The sequence below is a fragment of the Nannospalax galili genome, unplaced genomic scaffold (genome assembly GCF_000622305.1).
Source record: "Nannospalax galili isolate Female #2095 unplaced genomic scaffold, S.galili_v1.0 scaffold61, whole genome shotgun sequence".
NCBI classification, from domain to species: Eukaryota; Metazoa; Chordata; class Mammalia; order Rodentia; family Spalacidae; genus Nannospalax; species Nannospalax galili.
In genome coordinates this window covers 209,604-222,591 of record NW_008345335.1, presented here as the reverse complement: position 1 = coordinate 222,591, position 12,988 = coordinate 209,604, and positions in this window count along the sequence as shown.

The following is a 12,988-nucleotide window of genomic DNA, read 5'->3' as shown; positions in this document are numbered from 1 at the left end:
CTGTGGCAATGCTTTGTACACAGCCGCTGTTCTAGAGCTGTGTACCAGGACTCCACTCCTTTTGATGATTGTAACCAGAACCCAATTAGGACCATCTGTTCAGGTTGTTGTTGCCACAAACCCCACCCATAACCCTCAGGGCTCCTGATGACTTCCTAGAGGAAGGGGCACCGAGGTACTGGGGCACACACCTGCTTAGCTTGCCCAACCAGTACCTTGGCCTGCTCAAAATCCTCTTGGGCATTTACATCCCAATCCCATGTAGCTCCTCTGTTTATTAGATTGTACAGGGGACAGATGGCCTGAGCAAGGTGAGGTATAAAAATTTACTAATACCCTAGAAGTCCCCAAAATACCTGTAACTGTTTAGCATTTATTGGTACAGGTTGTTGTAAGATTATTTTTAACTGCTGCACTGGTATCATGCAAGTTCTGCCTGACCATAAAACTCTTAAGAATTTTACCTTTGTGCTGGGCCCTTGTACCTTGTGTGGATTGATTTCCCATCCTTGCTCCTTCAGGTGCACTAGCATGTTCCCAAGTGAGCTTCCAAAGCTGTAAGGCTCTCAGAAGTTAGCATTATGTAATCCTTACAGAAAGAGTGTAGTGGAAACTCCTTACAGAAGGAGGGCAGGGTAACAGGGCAAGGTCCTGGGCCACCATCCCGTGACAAACCATGGGGCTGTGGAGGTAACCTTGGGGAAGTACTCTGAAAGTCCATTGTTGTCCATTCCACGTGAAGGCAAATTGATCTTGGGATTCAGCAGCTAGGGGAATACTAAAGAATGCATTAGCAAGGTCCACTGCCACATGGAAGGACCCCATTTCCTTCACCAGCTGATCAGTTAGCAGTGCAATGTTGAGGATTGCTGCATGAATATTACTGGCTCCCAACTTGCCCACACCTGAGTAATCATCTTTATTGTTCCCACCCTCAGCCAAAACTCTTCCACAGTAATATGTAGGGTGTGATCCAATAGGGCAGCCACCCCTACACTGTTTTTTGAAGGGGAGAGATGTACACCTTGTACTCCTGGGGTGGATAATTGCCCACTCCCATAATGAGCCTACTCCACTGTACTCATATTGTTTTATCCCCATTCCTATCCACTGCTATCCATTGGCCCCAATGTTATTGGGGATTGCTATGATTAATGTACACTCTGCTCCAGTATCCACTAGGGCCCATGTGTTTTTTATATTAGCAGGGGACCAATAATTTCTCAATTTGACATGTGGCCTCCAGTCACCCAGTATGGCCCTCACCTGTGGGCAACCTTGGCCACCCCTTCAAGGCAGTGGTTGGGGGGATCCCATCCAGTGAGGCTGCCTTCCTCTAGAGCAGGTGGTGCTGTTGGAGTTACCCACACCTCCTGGTCCCCAGTTTCTCTTACTCCTGTGGTGAATTGCTGGTCAGGTATTAAAGCCCTCCATAGGCTTACCAGCACAGCATTTGTTTGGCCATTAATTTTGTCCCTAGCAACTCCTGCACTGCACAGATCCATCCACATCTATGCTCGGGAGACATGGAGGGTCCCCTTTGCCAAATTCTGGCCCTTTTCCCTTGTGTCTATTTGCTTTAGCACCTTTTAAACCCTGTTTACATGTTGGTCTAAATCATTTAAATTCACCAGAGCCTCACCAGCCTCATAAAAGTCATTCCCGACAATGGGGCTTAGCACTGCCACCAAAGCTCCATACCAGTCTCGTGGACCTTACTGAATCAGTTTCTTTCTTAAGTCTCCTGTAAAAATGGTCCTGTCTGGGCCAGTGAACTGGGCATCAAATACAGTTTCCCTCATACCCAGTTCCCTCAACAGGGCCTGTCCTTCCTCTATTGTTTTCCAGTCTCTAGAATTCATGGAAATTTCAGCTGGAGATACCCATGTGTCCCGAATGGCTTATATGAGCCAATCCACCGTGAACTGATTCCCCTCATATTGCCTTAAATTGTGAAGTCTTTATCTCTATGTTGCTTAACTTCTCTACTTCTGTAGAACTTAAAATGGTCTCATCTGCCCCCATATCACATAGCCTCATAAGCCAAGTGGCCAAAGACTCCTTCATAGCCTGTTTAAATGTCTTTCCTGGTTCTAATAGCTCTGGTGCTGAGTATTCTCTGATTACCGTGGTCTCCTGCACTGGGCTATTAAGACCTCCATCAGCATGTTGGACCATAGATTTTCTCTTTTTTGAATTAAAGTTCAAACCTGAGGTGCATCTCCCACTATCTCTAGGTCACTTCCTTCTTCCTCACCCAACTCTTCCCAGCGGTTCCAGGTTTTAGGATCCCAGGATGGGCCTTTTATTATTCTGATCTAGGCTTTTTTTCCCCTTTAGATGTCCTAGACGTTAAAAAAAAAAAAAAAAAAAAGGCATACCAACACCTCCATCTCCTTTTCTCTCTTATCTACTACTGAAGAGGCCAGGCTCATATTCCTCTCCCACCCTAATTCCTCTCTAACACCTTCAGTTTCCCATCAGGCTAAGGCCTCTGCTTGGGACAGATTACTTATTACTGGCCTCTGCAGCCACTTGTTGACATTTCTGTCCCTGTGTGCTATGCCCAGAGCTTGCAAAATCTGTTCCAAACCTTCTGCTGTTTTCAAGGCATCTCCATCCTCACATGTTGGTCCCCACCAGTCAAGCAGGCATGCCTCCCTGTACCATCTACAAGACCGCTGCCACCCTGGGATTTCTCCTATTGACCTTGACTGCTTAGAAGGCCTCACCCTACTTGCATATCTCACTGTCCACTGAACTAACCATGTCACTGTAGCCACCCCCAAAAGCCTATGGGGATGGCCCACCAGGTTAACATTTCCTCAGTCCACACTCTCCCCTCACCCCACTTTACTTCAGTTGTTGGTCTCTGTTTCCATATCAGGGACATCATCAACACTCTTCTAAAACTCATTCTTGGTTTTGTTGTATCCTATCTGACTACGTCAATTGTAAGTCAAATTCACTACTGGGAGACCCACGTGGCATCTGATCCCCACCTCCCACTGTCCTTACAACAACCTGAGAAAAGAATTCTCCAAACCGTGGTTGAAGAATCTTAACGAGTTTATTGGACTTGCTAACTGAGCTTGGGCTGCGGGTTTCCTTACAGAAGAGTGAGTGCTCCCCCATTCACACCATATTTGAAAGTCCATACCCAAACATAAATCCTGTGGTTCCCCAACAGCCTCACAAAATGGCAAGAGACAGGTCTCATGGTTTTCCCAGCTTCTATATCCTTAGTCCCTCCCCTGCAAGCAGCTAAGGTAAACTGATTGGCTGGAAGAGGTAAGGGGAGTGACTCCATTGCAGAGCATGGGGAGAAGGGGCCATGACTTGCCATCACAGGGTCAGAGGAACATCTGAGTCACAGGCTGGTTTGATGGACATGAATTCTTTTAGCCTGTTCATGTCATTAAAAAATTTTCATTCCCCTTCGACCATGAGAGATAGTTTTTCTGGGTAAAGTATTTGGTCATTAAAACTGGGAGTACTTTGGTCCAGGCTCTTCTGGCTTTCAGAGTTTGCCTTGAGAAGTCAGCTGTAATTCTGATGTGTTTCCCTTTATATGTAACTTGTTGTTTTTCTCTAGTAGCTTTCAGTACCTTCTCTTTGTTCTGTACATTTAATGTTTTTACTATGATATGCTGTTGGGAGTTTCTGTTCTGGTCATGTCTAATTGGTGTTCTATGTGTTTCTTGAATCTCTGTAGGTAATCTTTTTCCTTAATTTAGCGACATTTTCTTCTATAATCCTATTGAAGATCTGTTCGATGCCATTGGTTTGATTTTCTTCTCTTTCCTGTATGCCTAAAATTCATAGATTTGGTCTTTTCATATTTTCCCACATTTCCTGAGTATTCCATTCCTGTGGGTTTTTTTTTTAATTTTAGATAGTCTTTGCTTAAGGAGTGTATATCTTCAGCTTTATAATCCAATCTTGATATTCTGTTTTCCATTTCATTCATTCTACTTGTGAGACTTTCTTCCGTTATTTCTAAGTGGTTTGTTGAGTTTTTCAGTTCATGTTCATGTCCATTTGGGTTTTCTTCACTATTTTTATCTCTCTTGTGAATTCACTTTTCAAGTCATGAATTGCTTTTGGTATTTCATTAAGCTGCATATTTGTATATTCATGGGCTTCCATCACAAGTTGATGCCTTTCTTTTTGAGTTCTTTGAGTTTTTTTTGTTTTCTTGAAGTTCTTTGATTATGTTTATGATTGTTCCTTTAAATTCTGTGTCCTGGGGTTCATCAGGTTGGTTCTCATTGTAGCACACTTCTGTAGGACTAGTGGGTTTTGTTGGGAACATAATTATCTTGGTTTTTAATGTTGTGTTTTTGTATTAGTATTTGTGTCTATGGATCTTCGTTGTTGGTTATCTGTACCACAGGGACTCCTACTCTGCTTTTGTTTAATTCAATTTTGGTTCTGTTAATATTATTTAGCTTGGTTGCTTTTTGTTCAGGTATGGCTGATCTGTGTCAGACAGAGGAGTTTAGCTAGTTTGGGTTAGGAAGCTAGTCCAGGGATCTGAGGTGAAGGAATTGGAGTCTGCCTGGGTCAAGACTGGCAGGGGACAGGGTTGGTGAGAGGAGTGGAATAGTGACACAGCAGGCAGGATCTGACTTACCAGAGTCTTGGTTGGACAGTTCTGTATGGCTGATGGGGCCAGGGAAGATGGTGGTAGGGAGACCACCTGAGTAGGGACTTAGCAATTGATGGTAGGGTGTTTAGCTAGGCTGGGTTAGGAAGCTAATCCAGGGATCTGAGGTGAAGGAATTGGAGCCCACCTAGGTAAATGCTGGCAGGGGACAGGGTTGAGGTGGGCTAGAGGAATCTAATTCAATGGTTTTTGTGTAGCCAGATAGTCCAGAAACTTCTATGCATTCTGCACACTGAAGGGAAATTTGAAATATGTTTCCTGATTTTAAGTCATCTTTCATTTATGCCTCCTACTGGTATGCTTGTAGACTATAAATTTTTTTATGGTTCACATATACAGTCATACATATTTCATATTTAATTGTCTCAACAAACAATGAGTAAGATAATTTCTAGTTTTCTTTTCTTAAAAACAGCAATCAAGCCACTCAATTGTGTTCCTAAACAACTTTTTGAGGTGCTAGAGACTGAACCCAGAGCTTCTTGCATACTAGGCAAGTACTGTACTACTGAACTACAGCCCTAGCTCAGGAAAATTTTCTTCATGTAAAAATGTTTTCATCTTTAGTAGTGGTGGGCAAAGCAGTACAAGAGCAATGCCTTGCTTCACAGAAAATTGTGAATTCCTTTATCCTTTATCTAATCAGATTCTTTTATGACCAAAGGCATCCCTATCCATGAAACCTTGTTGTATTAATCACTTTTCATTGCTGTGACAAAATACCAGAGGGGACAACAGTTCAAAGGAGGAAAGGTTTACTGTAACTCACATTGTACAGGCTTCATAGCAATGTAGGCTCCATCGTTTTAAACCAATGGTGTGAAAAACATCATTAGAACAGTCCAATGGAGGAGTATGGGAAATACAAGGTTAGGCCAAAATCCATGCTTTAAAGGCACACCTCTAATGGCTAACTTTCTTCAGCTAGGCCCTGTCTCCTAGTTTCTGTCACTTCCCAATGGAACCATCATATTCTGACTCCATCAGTAGATTCCTCCATTGATTAGAGCACAGTCCTTAATGATCTCAATCACATCAGAAGACCATCAGCTTCTACACTGCAGTTAAAGCTTCTTGTTTTTCTGCTCATATTTTTCCTCATCATGTTTATAAGGAAAGCAATACAGCAAGGCATAGTGTATGCTTTTCTCATGAAGATGTTCATTTTGAAACAGCATGATCATGAATAAGCTCATGAATTTTATGCAAAACCATAAATGCACTTGAGGAAGGCATTATGGTGAGCTACACTATGCCCCAAGCATATCAGATGTTTCCGTCAACCCGGCTTGCTGTGTACTACCTTTGCTTTGTACCTGATTGTGCTTTTCACTAGTTTCTCTTGTGTTGGTGACAAAATGAATCAGGGATGAGTTGCTCATGATTTATGTGGTGATTTGAATGAGAAATACCCCCCATAATTACACACATTTGAATGCTTTGCTCTAGTTGTTTGCATTGTTTGGGGATGTTTAGAATATATAGCTTTGCTGAAGAAAGCTCCTCAGTGAGGCAGGCTTTTAGAGTTCTTAGGCTCACCCCACTTCCACCTTGCCTTCTCTGATATCTGTGCATGCTTGAAGATGTGAATGCTCAGTTTTCTGCTTTGGAGCCCTCTGCAGATATGCCTCTCCACCAGGATGGACTGTATTCCTCTGGAGCTGTAGACCCAAATCAACTCTTCCTTTTCTAAGTTGCCTTGGTCATGGTGCTTTGTCATAGCAATAGAAAAAGTAACTAAAACCATTTATATTAAAATGGCTTTGGTTTGCAGTAGGTAATCTATGAATGTGAACCTTGTTCTTGGTTGCAAGCTTTTAGGGATGCTTAGATCAGCTATATGGGGATGAGTTCAGTGTCAATGATTAAATCATGAATGTAGCAAGATTCCAAGGTCACACAGGACATAGAAACATGGAAGAAACTTTAAAGATAAATATGGCATGGGCCTTCCTCCAATCTTTTCCAAATATGTTTCCAGTACCAATTATGAAATATGAATTCTTTTGTAATTTTGTATGAAAGATTTGACAGTATAGAAAATTACTTAAATATGTGAAATTTTCAAGGTTTTGTTTTCCCTTTAGCTCAAAGTCGTATTGAAGGTATTTCCATATATTCCTATGCAACATGGGGCTTGAATCATACAGAAACTTCCATGCTTAAGCTAGACTTGTCTCTACTTTCTCAAGGACATCCAATTTCTCATGGACATTAAGACAATCAACAATTAAAGAGAAAATTTTGCTTTAGAGCACAGTGCTGAGTCTTCAGTCCAGTCAGTTGGTCCTGTTAATTTGGTCCAGTGGTGAAGGAGGATGCCATGACAAGGGAAACTCATTGGAACAAGCTCCTCCCTTTGTAGTCTTGACAAACAAGAGAGTGAGAAGGGCTGGGATGTAATTCAGTTTGTAGGATGCTTAACTAGTAAGCACAAAGCACTTGGTTCCACCTCTATTACGTGCATGGTGATCCATGTTTGTAATCCCAGCACTTTGTAGTTGAAGGCAGGAGGACCAGAAATTCAAGGTCATACTTGATTACACAGTATGCTTGAGGCTGATTGAGGTGAGATAATGACCTTTCAAAGAAAGAGAGGGAGGGAGAGAGAGAGGGGAGGGGATGGGCTGGTCTTCATTATTTCTTCAAGGGTTTGTTCCTAATGACCAGAATCCTAGGCCCCACTCTTAAAAATTATTTTTCAAAAAGTTTTTGGATTTATTTTTACTTTATGTGTATGGGTATTTTACCTGCATATATGTAAGTGCATCTGTGTTGTGCAATGCCCAAGGAGACCAGAAAAAGGTGTCAGATCTCCTGGAACTGGAGTTACGGACCATTATTAATTGCTATATGGGTGCTGGAAGCAAAAGCCAGGTCCTCTGCAAGAGCAACCAGTGCTCTTATGGGGATGAGTTCAGTGTCAATGATTGTCATCGCTCTAACTCTCTACATTCTTTTTTATTTTTTGAGACAGGGTCTCACTATGTAGCTGTGGCTGGCCACAAACTTTCTTTGTAGACCAGGCTGGCCTGGAACTCAGAGATGTTTGTCCTCTGTGACGCATCACCATGCCTGATCTTATTCCACTCTCAAAGTCTCCAGCATCCTGAAATAGACCTCATCTAGGGACTAGATTTGTGGGAGCATTGGTAGGATTATTTTCATAGAAATTCAACTTTTATATTAATGTATTCACTTTTGACATTCAATTCTATTTAAGCAATGCCAGTTGGCCTGCCCTAGTCCTTAGCTTCTAAACATCAGCTTTTATAATGATTTTTTTCTCCATAGTTTCAGCACTTAATTCTAGCTTAGCTTGCACTCTCTGCAGCATCTGAACCCACTGTTTTTTGTGTTAACTTTGTATCCTGCCACTTTGATGAAGCTTTTATTAGATCTAAGGGTTTTCTGGTGGAGTCTTCAGATCTCATAGATAGAATCATATCTTTTTGTAAATAAGGATTCTTTAATTTCTTCCTTTTTATTTATATCCTTTTTATTCCTTGTTGATGTAGCTAAGGCTTCAGGTAGGACACTGAATAAGAGTGGAGACATGGACATCCCTGTTTTGTTCCTGATTTAGTAGAAATGCTTTGAGCACCCCCGTCCCCCACCATTTAGTATGTGTGCTGGATAGCTTTGTCAACTTGACACACATGGGTAGAGAGAGCCTCAACTGGGGAATTTCCTCCATTGGATTGGACTCTGTGGGGTATTTTCTTGATTTTTGAGTGATGTGGGAGGGCCCAGCCACTGTGGGTGGTGCTACCCCGGCAGAGTGCTCTGCATAAAAAAGTAGGCTGAGCATGGGCCAGGGGAGCAAGCCAGTAAGTAGAGTTCCTCCATTGCCTGTGCTCCAGCTCCTGCCTCCAGGTTCCTGCCCCGAGTTCCTACCTTGGGCTCCTTCGGTGATGAACTGTGACCTGGGAGATGTAGGCTAAATAAACTCTTTCCTCCGAAGGTTGGTATTGGTCAGAGTATTTTGTCACAGCAATGCAGAAACAAACAAGAACAGTATGCAATACTGGTTATTGGTCTGCACCTGAATCGTTATTATATTGAGACATATTCCCTCCATTCCAATGTGCTCTAGGCTTTTATCATGATGGAAGTTGAATTCTCTAAAAATCTTCTTCACATTTATTGAGGTGACCCTGTGATTTCTGTCCTTGATGCATTGCTTGTCTGGGATGAAGCCAACTTGCCCTTGTGAATGATCTTTTTGATGTGTTCTTCAATTCAGTTTGCATGTATTTTATGAAGAATTTTGGTACCTATGGTCTTAAGTCTAAAATTTCTTGGGTCAGTTTAGGGTGAGTTTGTTCTCACACAAAGTTTGTGCGTTCTAGAAGACTTGAAGTATAAAGTCAACAACTTTTGTAGTTTCTGATATATTTATGCCACATTTATATACTACTGTGTTTATGGGAATTCATATTATTTGTTCTTTGGCCACATATGAACAATTTTTCATAAGTTCCAAAGAGTACTTATAATTTAACGTCCATTTGGTATGTGCCTTTTGCTAAGCTTTTGCAGACCTCGATAATTTACATCTTTTCTTCTATTAGAAATGTACTAATATTGACCTATTTTTAGGTATGGGAGAATTTCCAGAATTGCAAATAATATGTATTTAAAATTTATTCAAATATGACTGTCACAAATGTAATATCTAGTGGTGTTTGCCCATTCATCTACCCAGTCATTCAACAACTCTGACTTTTCTGTCAGCTTATGCAGCTCTAAAATAGTTGTTAATACTAACAGTGACTGTAAGATACTTTCAGAAACTACAAACTAAAAAGTCAAATTTATTTTAAAAATTGCTATCATAAGCTTCTACAATTCAATCTGGAATGCTTTCTACTCTTCTAATTCAGTCTTTAGTGTTCCACTTGTAGATGAACTGAAGTATTTCCTAGGAAGTACAGGTACCTATACCTGACATGGTATGGAAATCATGGAGTTGGGGTCCATTTTTATGTCTCTGTTACTTTGGAATTTGCTCAAACATAAAGCCATGGTGTCCACTGCCATCGACACTTGGTGCATGATATCAGTAAGTCTGGCTGTGAAAGGAAGAGTGGGCTGATAAGATTTTTGGAAGACAATTAGACAATATTGTTAAAAACTTTAGCTTTGGCTGGGAATATAGCTCTGTGAGAGAGTGCTTGATCAGTCTGTGTAAGGCACTAAGATTAATTCCCTGCACCAAATCAAAAACCCCCAAAAAACAACAGCAGCAACAAAAGCTTATGTTTCATTCAACCCGGTGATTCTACTTCCAGGAACTTAGATATAACATATACCTATAAGGATGCTCACATTGTTGGCATTTTTGTAGCAGAAATAAAAACTACAACCAAAACAAACAAAAAACCCTCCAGAACAGGCAGAGGTATGTCAATATTGAATAGATTAAATTATGAAACTTTTAGTTATGTTGATTACATTCAATACAATTCTCTGTGGCCTTTATGAGTAGAATGGATATGACTGGGTATATATAGTACATATGTGTTTGTGTGGGCAAGTGTAATGTTTTATAGTATGTAGCTTCTGTGTGGAAAAAAGATACACATGACAGTACTTATGAGCAATATAAAAAAAGTAAATACTTGAAAAAGTGAAGAGCACACAGTGGTGGTGGTGGTGGGGCGGCAAACAGCAGGTGGTTAAGTCTGAGTTCGGAAGCTGTTCTCAGACCTGAGCTACCGGCCTTCAGGGCGTTGTGAGGATCAAATGCCTGTTGACAAACCGCCATCTCGGCTGTGGCTCCTACTGACATCATTACAGAGCACCACGCGCGAAAGCGAGGCAAGGGACATTCGGGGCATTCCCTCTAAGGTCTGGTTGGAGTCTTCTCTTGGCCCTGAGGTGGCCTCTCTGGCCGCGCTGCACCTTGGCGTTGAGCGGGCGGCACCACGGGGGGCACAGGAGCCGGTGTCATCCAGCCAGTCGGGCCGGGACTTCCTGGCCGTGCCTCACCCAAGAAGACCGACAGAAACCAGTTCTGATGGTTCCGGGTTCGGCCGTTCCGGCTGCCCGGCCTGGGGACCCTGGTCCTGTCGTCGCGCCGGTGCCTTTCCTTTCCGAGGTCGGCGTTGGGACGCGTCTGTCACCGCGGGCCCCACGGTTCCTTACGTGGTTTAGGCGCACTGAGGACGAAGGTGTGAGTTGGAGACACCGTTCCTCCAGCACCGGCCCTCGGGGTCCCGGTGGCCGCTTGGCGCCGTGTCTGTGCCTGGGGCAGGTTGTCATTTGAGGGAGTTTCCTCTGTTCACTCCAGTGCTGGGGTCTGAGACTTTGCTCACCAGACCTCTCTCTGCCTTTCCGAGACTGCAAGTCCTTCGTGTATCTCCACAGACGAGGACACCTGGAACCAGGGGTGGCCAGACTGTCCTCCCTTCCCAGACTGCATTAGGACAAGGAGTACCTGAAACCAGGAGTGACCAAGCTGCCCTCGCCCTCTTACCACTTCATCTAAACTTTATCTCCTGAATATCCTTAGAATCAGTTAGCTTCCCTCCAGCATCCACCTATTGTAGGTAAGTCCGATAGGTATTCATTTATCCACTTTTATGGGCTTCCAATCCATTCTTCACATGCAAGCCTTTTATATCATTAATTATTTAAAATGGAGATGTAGTCGGTATTGGGAGACAGCTTACAGAAAAAGTAAAACATTGATTTGAGAATGAAAAGCACACTCCTTGTTAAGGCCTAAAAGGAACTTCTGATGGTCTGGGATCTACTTCTTTAGCCTAGTCTCTTGCCTCATGGCCCTCACTTTCTGTACTAACCCTCCTTAGTTCACATTCATTCTACCGAAGCTGACTCAGCTATTGCTCTCCAAACCGACCTCTAGCATGACTGTGAAGGCCAGGCTATTTATTCATTTAAGAATATGAAGCTCTCTATAATGATTGAATTTGATAAAAGCATTGTGAAGATAAATAATTGAACTATTTCAGACAGTGTGTATATTCATTAGACTTTAGTATTTTTAATCAGTATTTTTAGTTAGCATACAAAATATTAGGTCTCATTATATTTTCACACATTTATACCATTATACTTTGCTCATACCCACTCCCTTACTACCCTCCCTCTTCTTTCCCTTCCACCTCCCACTGTGCCCCTTCTTCCCCAGAACAGTCTGTAGCAAACACTTTGTAATGTCACTGTACCAACTTGAAATGAGATTCACAGATCAATATAATACATATATTAATTTTAAGGAAAAATTATCAATGTCATGCCCTGTATAAAGAATAAATTAAATTTCCCATAATGTAATGTGTGTTTTAATTTGTGAATGTGTTGGCTTGACTACACTGTAAGATGTAAACAGTACAGTACTCATTGTTCTGATAAGGTGATGTTATAGTTCATTCCTGTTCCTATGATAAACACTGACTCAAAGCAATCTGGTTAGGAAAGGGCTTATTTGGCTTATACTTACAGGTCTATCTTTGAAGGAAGTTGGGGTAGGAACTCAAGTTTGGAACCACTGAGGAACATTGCTTTCTGGCTTACTCTCTGGTTTACTAACTTTCTTATTTAGCCCATACCCACACACCTAGGGATGATGCTACCTATCATGGACTGGGCTCTCCCATGTCAATCATCAGAGGCATAGCCACAGGCTAGTCTGATCTAGGGAATTCCTCCGTTGAGGAATTCCTATTCCCAGGTGACTCTAGGCTTTGTCAAATTGACAATGAAATCTTCTCAGTACAGGTAATTACTTGAAATTTAGTGGAAATTAAAATTGTGAAAAACCCATTATGAGTACTTGTGAAATAAAGTTCCAAGCCACAGATAAATAGGAACATTTTTTTTTTTTACAGTATCAATGCTAGCCACAACACATTGATGCCATGTAGGATATGGGACAGAAATGTATATGCCAAGCTAGAAGTAGAGACAAATGTGTAATCCTAGTATTAGAGTGGTTGAGTGGGGAGGATCACCTTAAGTTCAAGGCCAGCCTGGTCTACATAGTAAGTTGCAGATCAGCCTGGACTACAGAGAGAGACCTTGCCTCAAAAAACCCAACCAGCAGGGTATGGCAGTGCATACCTTTAATCCTAGCATTCAAGAGACAGAGGTAGACAGATCTCTGAGATTGATGCCAACCTGGTCTACATAATGAGTTCCAGGCCAGCTAGGGCTACCAGGAGACCCTGTCTCAGAAAACCAAAACCCAAACCAAAAAAATGAAAAAAATCTCCAAACCGGGGCTGGGAGATGGCTCACTGGGTATTAATGCATGCTTTGCAAGCATGTGTAACTGAGATGAACAGTTAG